The sequence below is a fragment of the Aquila chrysaetos genome, chromosome 6 (assembly GCF_900496995.4).
Source record: "Aquila chrysaetos chrysaetos chromosome 6, bAquChr1.4, whole genome shotgun sequence".
NCBI lineage: Eukaryota > Metazoa > Chordata > Aves > Accipitriformes > Accipitridae > Aquila > Aquila chrysaetos.
In genome coordinates, this window is record NC_044009.1 from 24,577,972 (window position 1) to 24,588,756 (window position 10,785).

The window sequence follows — 10,785 nt, forward strand, 5'->3', positions numbered from 1 at the left end:
GCCTCGTACAGTTGTTTGGCCACTAGAGTTTAAAATGTAAACAAGTTGCAGTGGGAAAGCAAAGGTGAGGCAGAGTATTTTGAACCAGTGAATTGTAGCTTGCAAATGTACCTGATTTTGAAGTAACTGCATGGTAGCAAGGATTAGCAGTCTCTTACACCCCTTCCTTCTTCCCTCTCATCCCTGACGTGTTCAGCATACCGTACATTGGGAAAAATAAACAACTTACTCCAGCAAGCTAAATCCACTTAATGACTGCTTAAAGGGAACATACAAACTTGCATTGCTGCATCCCGTCTCATGATATTAGCTGGAAGACTAGCTAATACGCACAAAAAGCCCAGTCCAGGTTGCTTCTGCGGATGCATCGCTTTCGAAGAGTGCGGTGCATGGGGATGCCAGAGAAGAAGGGTCGCTTCCTACGGGGTCCCCGGCAGCGATAGCAACTCACACTACTGCTTCTAGTGCTGGAGGCTCACGGACAGCATTCCAGGGGCGGGTAGGAAAGCTCGTGTTTGTACTTTCCCTTTAAATAGGAAAGGTTGGCTCACATGTTCCTCATACTTCTCAATGAATGTACTGTATTACCATTTAAAAAAAAAAAAATCAATGAAATGATAATAGATTGGTCTCCTTTTGTTATCTGGTCCTTGTTTAATTTGTTTAAGGGTTTTTGTATACAAAAGTTTACATTTTTATGTATATTTTTCTTGTGTAAAAACTGATGTAATATGTGTATAAAACACTGTATGTATTATCTGTATATAGTGTGACAAAATGATTTTCTTTCTTTCTTTTGGATGTATTAATAAATCTTGCTGTGAAGTAGCCGTGTTTACTATGATGAAAACCCTCTTCTCCAAGCCATTTTGCTAAGTCAGAGATGTATCAGTGTTGCCCAGGCTGAAATCTAATCCGTAAAGTCATTTCGTTTTTCTTTTAAAACATATCCTAAGTACAGTTATTAAACTGTCCTTTCCTTAGATAGCTGTAGAGTCTGATTCTGCTCTTGCTTATTCTCTATTGCTTTCTAATGACATTTACCTAATTAGTTTTGCAAACAAGCTGGGGTCTTCAATCTCAGTCCTGATTCTAATTATAGTGCTTTCTAGCTCTGGATCACTGGCCTGGAGAGCAGATCCTCTTCTACTTGTTTTCTGGTTTGAGTTTGCAGAACTGTACTTGAAATATAATTTAAGGACTATAGAATAGAATTTTGTCTTACATGTTGTTATGTTTGCTGAGATTTAAAAAATACATACCTGCTTCATCACCGAAACTGGTAAGTTGGAGTTTGGCATTATTTTGAAGATTAGCATGTGGATGAGAAATGATGGTTGCTGAGGTGCTGTGGGGCTCCGGTCAGCTCTCGGGCAGGATTGCGAGGCCAGGGCATGCATGTGGTAATTACCTGGATTGGTCAGACGCTGGGAATCAGAACTGCCTTGTTCGGACACAGACAGTTTGCACACTGGGGAAAAGCTGCCATTCCTGCCACCTTGCTGCGGCTGGTGCGAACTAGCCTGCCTTGGCTGGCACTAACCTTCCAGTGCCAGGTTTGCTCTCTGAGAGCGGCCTTTCCACAGTAGCTTGAAGGATGTCCTCTCTTTAGACAGAACTATGCCTTGGACACCTTGCAGTAAGTAGATGGCTGCTGCACGTTCCTCTCACCATTTGTTTTGTGAAGTCTTCCCCTTTGCTTTCTGACATGAGGGTGTGTACTTCAACTGGTGTTTGCTTTGCTAGTCTCCATCTCCAGTGTGTTTGAGGTTGTGACTTGCAAGGGAAAAGCAGTCGGTGTCCTAGGTGAGTCCATCTTCCAGGTTCTGTTTTTCATAAGCAGGCTCACTTAATGCTGCCCTGATCATCAGAGTAACTATCAGCAGAGATTGATGAGAAGGGAATTCAGTAATTTGACTTCTTCTTAATGAACAGTGGCCCAGCCATTCTAGACAGTGTAATTAGAGCAGCATTTCACAGTGCCTGGTTGCAATTCAGGCCGAGGGGTAAGCGGTGTCAGTGAATGATGTAGTCTTACATGCTAACATGCACTGCAAAGGTTTCGTGGCAAAGGACGAAACTGGTTTGTGTGTTAATACCTTGCCTTCCTGAGAGATGGGAGTACACTGAAAGTGCCACCTCCAGACATCTGTCAAGACAGAGTGATGACAGAGAAGATCAGACGCTTAAAGTAAACAAAAGGACAGTGCAGCAGCATAAGTTCAGTGCAATATGACTGGAGAAAATCTACCCCAAGCTTGTGCCTTCTAGGGAATTTTCAAGGTTATGGGCCTGAGGCATTTGGACACTATAGGGGTAATAGTGATGAGGCAGTTGTTGGCTGTTGTTGGTGCGATTCTGGTTGTGCGTGTGGATGTTGCAAAGCTGATCCTTCAAAGTGCTGCTATCTCAAGTAGCACTCAAAGTCAAAATGGTGAGAGGTGGAAGAATTGATTCTTATGGAGAAAACAGTTGTTAAAAATCTGCTTTTAACAAAACACCAAAAGTAAGTTGCTCTTTGGAGTAAGATTCGAGGCCGCAATGGGGAGTAAGAAGGTGGAAGTTAGGAAAATGGGGGCTTTTCCCTGGGGATGACTCCCTGGCAGAAGCAGAGTTGCCTGGTCTGGTCTCAAGCTGGAAGTTCTCCAGCGTGGGCTTGACAAGAGATGGGCTGAGACTCCTCTGCTGACTAAGGCAGAGACCAACTGAATCACCTGGGGGTTTTTTCTAGCATTTCCTCAAACAACAAAGAAATGCTGCTCTTAGAAAATGATTGCATGGCTCTCAGTCTGAAACTTTACAAATGTAAACAACCAGTCATTGTTCTAGTGCCACATTTCAAAACACAAATAGGTTTTGTTTGAAGTATCAATTCAGGAAGAATGTGGCACATCTTTATTTGTGTTTTAACAGCCCTTTCGAGCTCCAACAGTAGCCTTTTAATAGTTGGCAATTATTTTCTCAGGAAAGCTCATTTAGTTTGTACTTGAAAAGCAGGTGACATTTTGTTACAAGAGCAAGTAAGCGATTGGAAGGAGAATCCTTCACTGAATTAAATTAAACCTCTCTCTCCCCTTCCATAGTCACGGGCAATTGTCTCATCTGCAGGAAATAATGGGGGCCATCTTCCATACCCCCCCCCGGAGCCTACACCCCAAGCGCAGGGCTGGTACTCTGCAGCTGTCAGGTCTGATTTGGAGATAAAGGATGCTTGTTTTAAGGGGCTAAGAGGTGATTGTCGTGCCTTGATTTACTGCTATTGCTAATTTATGACTTACAGAAGGTGCCAGTGAAGAGTCTTGGTACCACTGAATCTAGTAAGAAAATTGAAGTGTTGTGCTAAAAATGTCCCTGAAAGCAAAGTAGCTTTGATATTCAGATGCATTCTTGTGCTTCTGTAGGCGAACAGCGGTACAAACTTTCTACGCCTGCGTCCAGTAACTCCCTTGACAGATGTCCTTAGGACCAAGAGGCTTGCGTGTCCTGATCACCCCTCACAGCTCACTTGCGATGGCTCACATAGCCACCTGCGTGGAGGAGTCCTGTAATGTGAAGTCAGTCTGGCTCTGATGCCTGTTTCTGCTCAGCTTGTGCACCAGCTTCAGGCTCTTGCCTGTTTCAATTTAAAATTTAAAGCCTTTGCTTTCATGCTGTGCAACTCTTGGTGGAAGAAACCCCTTGTAACCAGCCAGCAGCTGTCCCAGGGGGCTCTTGCTAATGTGATCTGTGGGGCCCACTGCTGTGATGCCTACCAGGTAGCTGATGCTGGTTAGGCTGCTGGTACAGATGTAAATGCTGTCACGCTGACCAGTATTTTCTCACAGCTCCCTTGTGTTCTGCTAGCCCATGTTTCCTGGGAGGGTGTCATGGACTTCAGCCACTTCCAGCTTCCCCATTGCAGCCATGCTGGATGCAGTGGTGGCCCTTTGCAGCAGGAGAGAAAGTGCTGTGGTGAGAGGGAGGGGAGAGGGTCTTCCCAGCTGCAGGCTGGTGCTGTGAGCCTGCACTGTGGCCCCAGGTTGGGCAGTAAGGCTTGCGAGGAGCGCAGCTGGCGTCTGACTCAGCACCCTCCCCTCTCTATATAGTCCTTCATCAGAACATCTGTGTGGTACCTGGTACAACAGGGTATATGGCTCATGCTAAAAAGAACTTCATGGATGCAAAAAAAATATCTTGGTTTCTCTTGGGTTTTAAGTGCGTTGGAGCAGTTCTTTTCAAGCTGTGGCTTTCTTGCACCGAGGCTTTACATGTGCTGAGGGTGGCAGTGCTCATGAAGAAATGCATTGGGCCCAAACTCCAGCTGAAGGGGTAACAGCAACTCTGCCTCAGCATGTGCCAAAGCATAGGCAAGAATAGAGAGGCTGATTTATGCCAGATTTAGGCCAGCACTCTGCCAAAGTTTGATTTCGAGCTGTGAGTCTCAGTTACAATACTGCCACATCAGCAGAGTTGGTCCACGTTTGTGCCAGTAGAATTTGTGCAGAACTGGACCCTGGAAGTGTTCACAGATACTTTCCAAAGTTGACTATTGTCACCATTTCTACACAGGGCACACGGTACCCAGTTACAGCTTCCCTGTGTCTCTCCGTGGTGGTGCTGATCCCTTCCAGTGCTGGGAAAGCTGCCTGAGTGTGGGGGCCTTACAAGTTTCTACAGCCAGTTTTGGGCAGGTCTTCAAAATAATACCTTTGTTGTATTTTATTTTCCATTTGCTAATGAAAAATGTTCTTCGCCATCACCCCATTAGGATGAATCCAACTGGGATGGGGAGAGAGGTTTAAAGGGTGACTCTTCAAGTGCCTAGAAGCATACAGATGGGTTAAATCCAAGACACGTGAGGCATCTGGGGTTCTTCTCTGCACATTCCTGTTGCCTGTTGGTGCAGACATTTAAACTTGCTGCCTGAATTAAGAGACATGTATTTAGTAAAGAGCTTTTCCAGTCCAGCTGGGCATTCAAAGTCAGAAAAACCACTTGACTTTTATCTAAGAGAACTTGGTTGCTGGTTTGTTTGGGTTTTTTTTTGCCCCAACCAGTTTAATGCCTTGTTTAATCCTGCAGAATTTAATTTTTCTGTTAACCAGCATTTGGTCGGTGGAGCCAGCCAGTTTCCTCTGTTATTAATCTCATTTTTTCTGCTCTCCCTTGGGTCCTACTGTTTAATGTTAGCTTTTGGGTTTGTTTTTTTTTTCTCCTCCTTTTTTGTCCAGTGCTTTGCCCATTCCATACAATGTTTTTGTCTTGCCTTCTCTATCTCCTTTCCCCTCAGACTGCAACTAAAATTGTTGCTGAAGAGATTCTGGTAAGCAAAATTAGATTCCTAGAACTCAGAATTGTTCCTTGTCAGACCTTATCCTCTTCACTCCTCTCCTTTATCTCTACCAGCTCTGCCCAGGTACAAGGCCTTGCTTGGCAGAACTACTCCTAATACCCCTAATTAAGAAATTAGAATCAGTCAAGGTCTCATACAAATATATATGTTGTCTGAGATAGGCCCTTTCAAAGATGAGGGAGATGAGGATCTTGACAAATAATCTCTCTTAGAAAAATTCAGCAAAGCTGCTGTGGTATTTTGCGTGCCCTGCAACGCTGGCTGCCTGTAGCAAATTTCCTGTGATGACACACTAAAGTGATGATGCCTTTATCAGACACCGTTTCCCTTTAAAAATGCTTAAAAAGCTAGCAGTCCTGCTCCTGTCGGTTCCCGGTTTGCTGTGATGTCGGCTGCTTTCACACAGCCCTGTGCTACGGGGAGCAGAGTGTCTCACAAAGACCGTGCTGTGTCTCTTTGAGTAAGTCCCTGCTTTTGGGCAGACTTTGCCCACAGGCAGCACTGCTGCCATCTGCTTTGCCAGGTGAGAGAGACCCGGACTGGTGGGTGGCAGCTTAACTCTTACTCAATTAATTGAATACTTGCAGGCACTGTTTTCCTTAATTTCCCCCCAGTAACATGGGATATTTTTCCGCAAGCTTTCTACCTGTCTCTTCGTGCTTCTTCCTCGATTTTATGACTGATGCTTTTAGCTAATGCCAGAATCTGTATCTGGCTGCTCTAAGCTGAGTCTGTGAGAGACAAACAATGCATGAATCTTCTAGTGGCTCTAAATGTAATCTAAACTGTACAGAAAATGATGGAGGATACCAGCAGAAAAGAGCAAGTGACTCAGTGTGACTGAATCTGTTCAGCATCACTGGGTGACACAAAAAGACACTGTCCTTATCTTTCAGTTCTGGTGCCTGCATGCATTTTGGAAGCCTATCTCACAGGCTCTCCATTGCCCCATGCACCTCACCGTCCCTGTGGCACCTGGCAGCACAGCTGGCTTCTCTGTCACCTTGCATACTCCTCGCTCCACATCTTCCTCCTTGTCTGTATGCTGCCCAGTGGCTGTCTCCTCTGGTGGACACCCTGCAGATGTTGCTGTCTTACACTCCAACATACTCCGGTGGATCCAAGCTCTCGCTAGCAGCTCTCCCTGGTCTGCTTTCATCTCTTGTCCAAAGCTCCAGTTTGCAGTTTGTGGAGCTATGACAGACAGTATTTTTCATCCTCTTGCTGCCTCATCAGCCCCCCCAGCCCACATTGCTCATCCTGTCCTGTACGGCGTGAGACTCCCTGGCTGGAAAACTGGTAGTTTTTAACCATCATATCCCTTCCATGTTACTCTCTGGTCCTGTAACCGACATGCAGCGTGTAGTGCATAATTCTTAATACATCAAAACTATAGAAGAAAATCCTCTTTTTACTTTGGTCATCTCTGATGCCATAAAAATGAATCCACTCATTCATATAAGTCATAATTTAGCCTTGTTTTCCTTCTGCCTCCTGTTTTTCCAGTAGCTGTTTGGGACCTGATTTGCAGTGGTAGGTGGTGTTTGATGGAAGGGATACACCAACGAGAGCAAACGGCTTCAACCTCTTGCACTCAGAGTATTAAGTTTTATGGCTTTCCCAGTGCTATAAAACCAACACATCCTATTTTATTTTTCATTTTGGACATCATTCTGTTTATTTTTCTTGCAAGGTTTTCTACCAAGATAAGCATTCTCAGAGGTTTTTGTTTACTCTGGGAAAATGGCTTGGCAAGGGGAAGTATTACTGTGCAAGGGTTGCATTGTGAAATTGGTTTATGGCTGTAATTTTTATGTGAAAGATGCCAGACTGTTAACAATTGAGAATTACGTTTTCTACTTCTATTTTCAAACAGGTAATTTGCTAATTATTTACCACGGGAACATTCCTTGCTAATGGCCTATCTGAGTCCATGGCATACTCATAATAATCCTGCTGTCATGATCTATGCAGGAGAGAAATGCCGTTCCCGGGGTAGAAGTGGAGAAGGAAGGCAGCAGCGAGAGGAGGGCAGAGGTCCAAGAGCTGCCCTGCTCTCCTCGATAGTGGCCCCGGCTGCCTTGCTGGTGGATGCGTACAGCATGCAATGGTCAGCAGAGACGCAGTTTCTCAAAGGATGTAAGCTAGCATTCGTGCTGTTAACTGCAAAGGTCTGTTTGCCCCAGCTGCAGAGCAGGACCTGGGTGGATGCCTGCTGAGTTGCTCTCCAGGTGGAGGCGGCCTGCTTGCGCCCACAAAAATGCGCAATGCTGGAAGAGCATAACCATCACAGATTCAGGTGCGGCTAAGGCAGGACTGTAGTATATTTTTGCTTGAGATTCAGGCTATTTTCTGCAACCCAAGACTGGTACCCGAAAGCCATGTTTTTGAATCATTCCAATTTTACAGCTGTAGTCCGCGTTGAGTCTCAGACAGCACCACAATACCATGGTCGCCTGTCAAACCCACTCCCTGATGGTGAGACCTCTCTGTTGGATCAGAAAGCTTCAAATCAAAAGGTTTGCATTTTCTCTTTTCTTCACTGATGAACACTTGCTGGCAGTGCAACACAGCTCTCCCATTTAGTCCCCCCGTGTCTGAACTACACCCAAACGGAGCCGTGTCCTCCAGACCAGCACTGGTGCCGACACTACCGCTGACCTGTGCCAGGCTGGCAGGGCTGTTTGAAGGGACCTTGGTCAGAAGTGTGGTTCCCAGCAAGCGTGTGGGAACTGCTGAACATGGTGTCAGGCCCTGGGAAGGAGCAAGCAGCGAGAACGCAGGCAGACAGCCAAGGGCAGGGTAAAGGTGCTGCAGCTTGCCGTAGAGGGTGACTTGACCTACTTGGTCCATCAGCTTTAGTTTTGCATTCCTGGTTTTATTTCATTGCCCAAATTCTGCAAGGAGCAGCAGGCCATCATAAGAGGTTTTTGTAATATAAGTATTGCCTGAGTTTTTAATAATCAACCCGAAGTCGTTCCTGACCTGCGCTGGGTTTATTCCAGAGCAGCCATGACGGCGCTGCTGGCGAGCACCCGGCGAAATTGAAGTGACAGTGCATAAGCTGCAGGGCTGGGGCTAAGCAGGGGATGCTGAGGAGCAGGACAGAGCCCTCAGTTCCAATTGTTCTTTTCAAACCCAGAAATTACATCCTGCAATATGTGGTATAGTCTGGAGGCTCACATGTGCAGAACCGATGCTCCCCAAGCAGTGTGAGATAAGGGAGAGCGTAGGGAAGTGGAATATCTTTATTACTTTTTGCAAGGGGAGATTCTCTTTCACTTTTCATTTCCTCTTGCGTTTCCTTTCTGTATTTGTGCTTTAACATTAGGTTGGATTCTGTCTTGATAGCATTCAAGTGAAGGCTTACATATTTCACCAGGATTGTCTCTTTTGTTTTCAGGACTGAAAGTCCCAAACAATATGAAGCAGTCACAGCCACGTACACATCTGGGGTCCTTTCATCCGCTCCAAACAGGCACTTTCCTTTATTCCTATTCACCCTCATTACTTAATTTCCTAAAGAGGCTGCAGCTCTTTAATGCCTGAGTGACGTATGTCAAAATGTCTCGCTAGGCTCTTCCACTATGTGATAATTCAGTATATCCTGTTTCCAGAGCTAAGGAAATACATTTCCTTCACTTTAGCTCATTACTCTTTAGGAAATTGCTTTTCTTCAATTATCCTGACAACCTGGATTTTGACAGCTCCAGACTCGCTGGCTGAAGCTCCTGCAGTCTCTGCAAACACTTTTTTAACTTGAGACTTCTCTGTCTGTCATCTATCATGTCCTTCTTAGAGAGGACCTTTTATTTGGAGCTTTTCTTACCTCTGCCAATGGAGGGTGGGTGTCAGGACACAATTTACAATGCCAATTCTGAAGGTTTACAAAGACTGGTTTACTGTCCCCTCTCCCACAAGGTAATGCGTTGCTTTGCACACTCACAGAGATCTCCATAGGTGAACTTGTATTACCCACTCCTGTGCTAATGCAACTTTTATGGCCAAGTTTTATAAAAAGAGCCATCACTTGTGTTGTCTGGAACAGAATCTTAAAGAAAGCATTAGCAAAGATGAACTACAGGGAGCACTCCTCAGCACTTTCTAATCCAAGAGCCACTTAACCTATCCGGAGGAAAAACCACAGATTATCCTGCAGCGAGCTGTCACAAGAGCTTTCACTTACGACCAAATACAGACGAGCCCAAACTTCAACAGCCTGAACATCGCCCTCCTTCCTCCTCTGCGCTATTGCTTGTGCATGTAGGAAGATGGGCTTCCCCTTTCCCACACCTCATGGTCCCTGAGCCCCCTCTCCGGTGGCAGCTGGGGGAGCCAGCACAGCCCTCGCTGTGCTGGTTCACTCAGTAACTCCAGCAACTTCTTGCTGGTCCTTTCCCAGCACTTTGTGGTGTGCTCTGAATGTTATCTTAGGAGGCTCAGGTCCAGAGGGAGGGTGGCCTTATGCTGAGACACCTGGTTATCTCATGGCTAAACCAGAAATGTCCTGTGCTCCTGTGCACATGCTTCTTGATGCCATAGGCTGCTAATAGCACCTTCCTACCTCTCAGGGACATCTTGAAGAGAAAGCATGTGACTGTGAGGAGTTCCCATGCCATGCGAGGGAGGAGGCAAGACAGGTGGAAATCTAGACCAGTTCATAAGAAGAAAACACTATACCAACACGAGGGACTGTTTATACTTAATGAGAATCTTGCATTTGAATCCTAGACCTTAGTAAGCCCGTTTTTTCCGCAAAACTGTTTCACCTCACCCGCACGAGGGTCATGACTGCAAGCCACCCCACCTCTCCTAGGGGGTGTCCTGACCCAGTCAGTCATCTGTCTGCTGCAGAAATCCCATGTGCAGGGTGCTTCTCCTTGTTTTCAGTTTCCATCAGCTCTAGGTGACAAGCTGGAAAACAGCAGTCCATGGCTTCCCCCAGCCTCCCTCAGGAAATAAAAGGCTCCCAGCTCTTCCCTTTCACCATACCCCACCAAGAATTACATGTTTTATGGCAAAGTTTCCCCTTCTTTAACCAATCCTTTGCTGGTGACACTGGGTAAGATGCATTTATTCGCTGGAGACCTGCAGACACGTGTTGACATTACTCCCTGCCTAACCGCCACTCTGAACATGTATCTCATTTTCAGATGTAATGAACCTCTCTAAGCTTCTCCTTGTCTCGTCTTTGACTCTGAACATTTTTGGCAGTTTCCCTTGACAGTCTGATGGGAAAGAAGCTTTACTAGATGAGAGTACTGCTTGCTGATTGTTTTTTTTCCCTCTTTTGTGATGAAAAAACTCCTGTTGGGTATTCATCACCTGGGCTCTACTTCAGGAGAGAAGACAGACTGGCCAGCGGCAGCTTCAGCATTAGTGGGCTGTCAGGTATGTGGGTCTCATGGTCCTTTTAGGGACAGAGCAACTGTGCCTGCCTGGCTCCGCGAGCG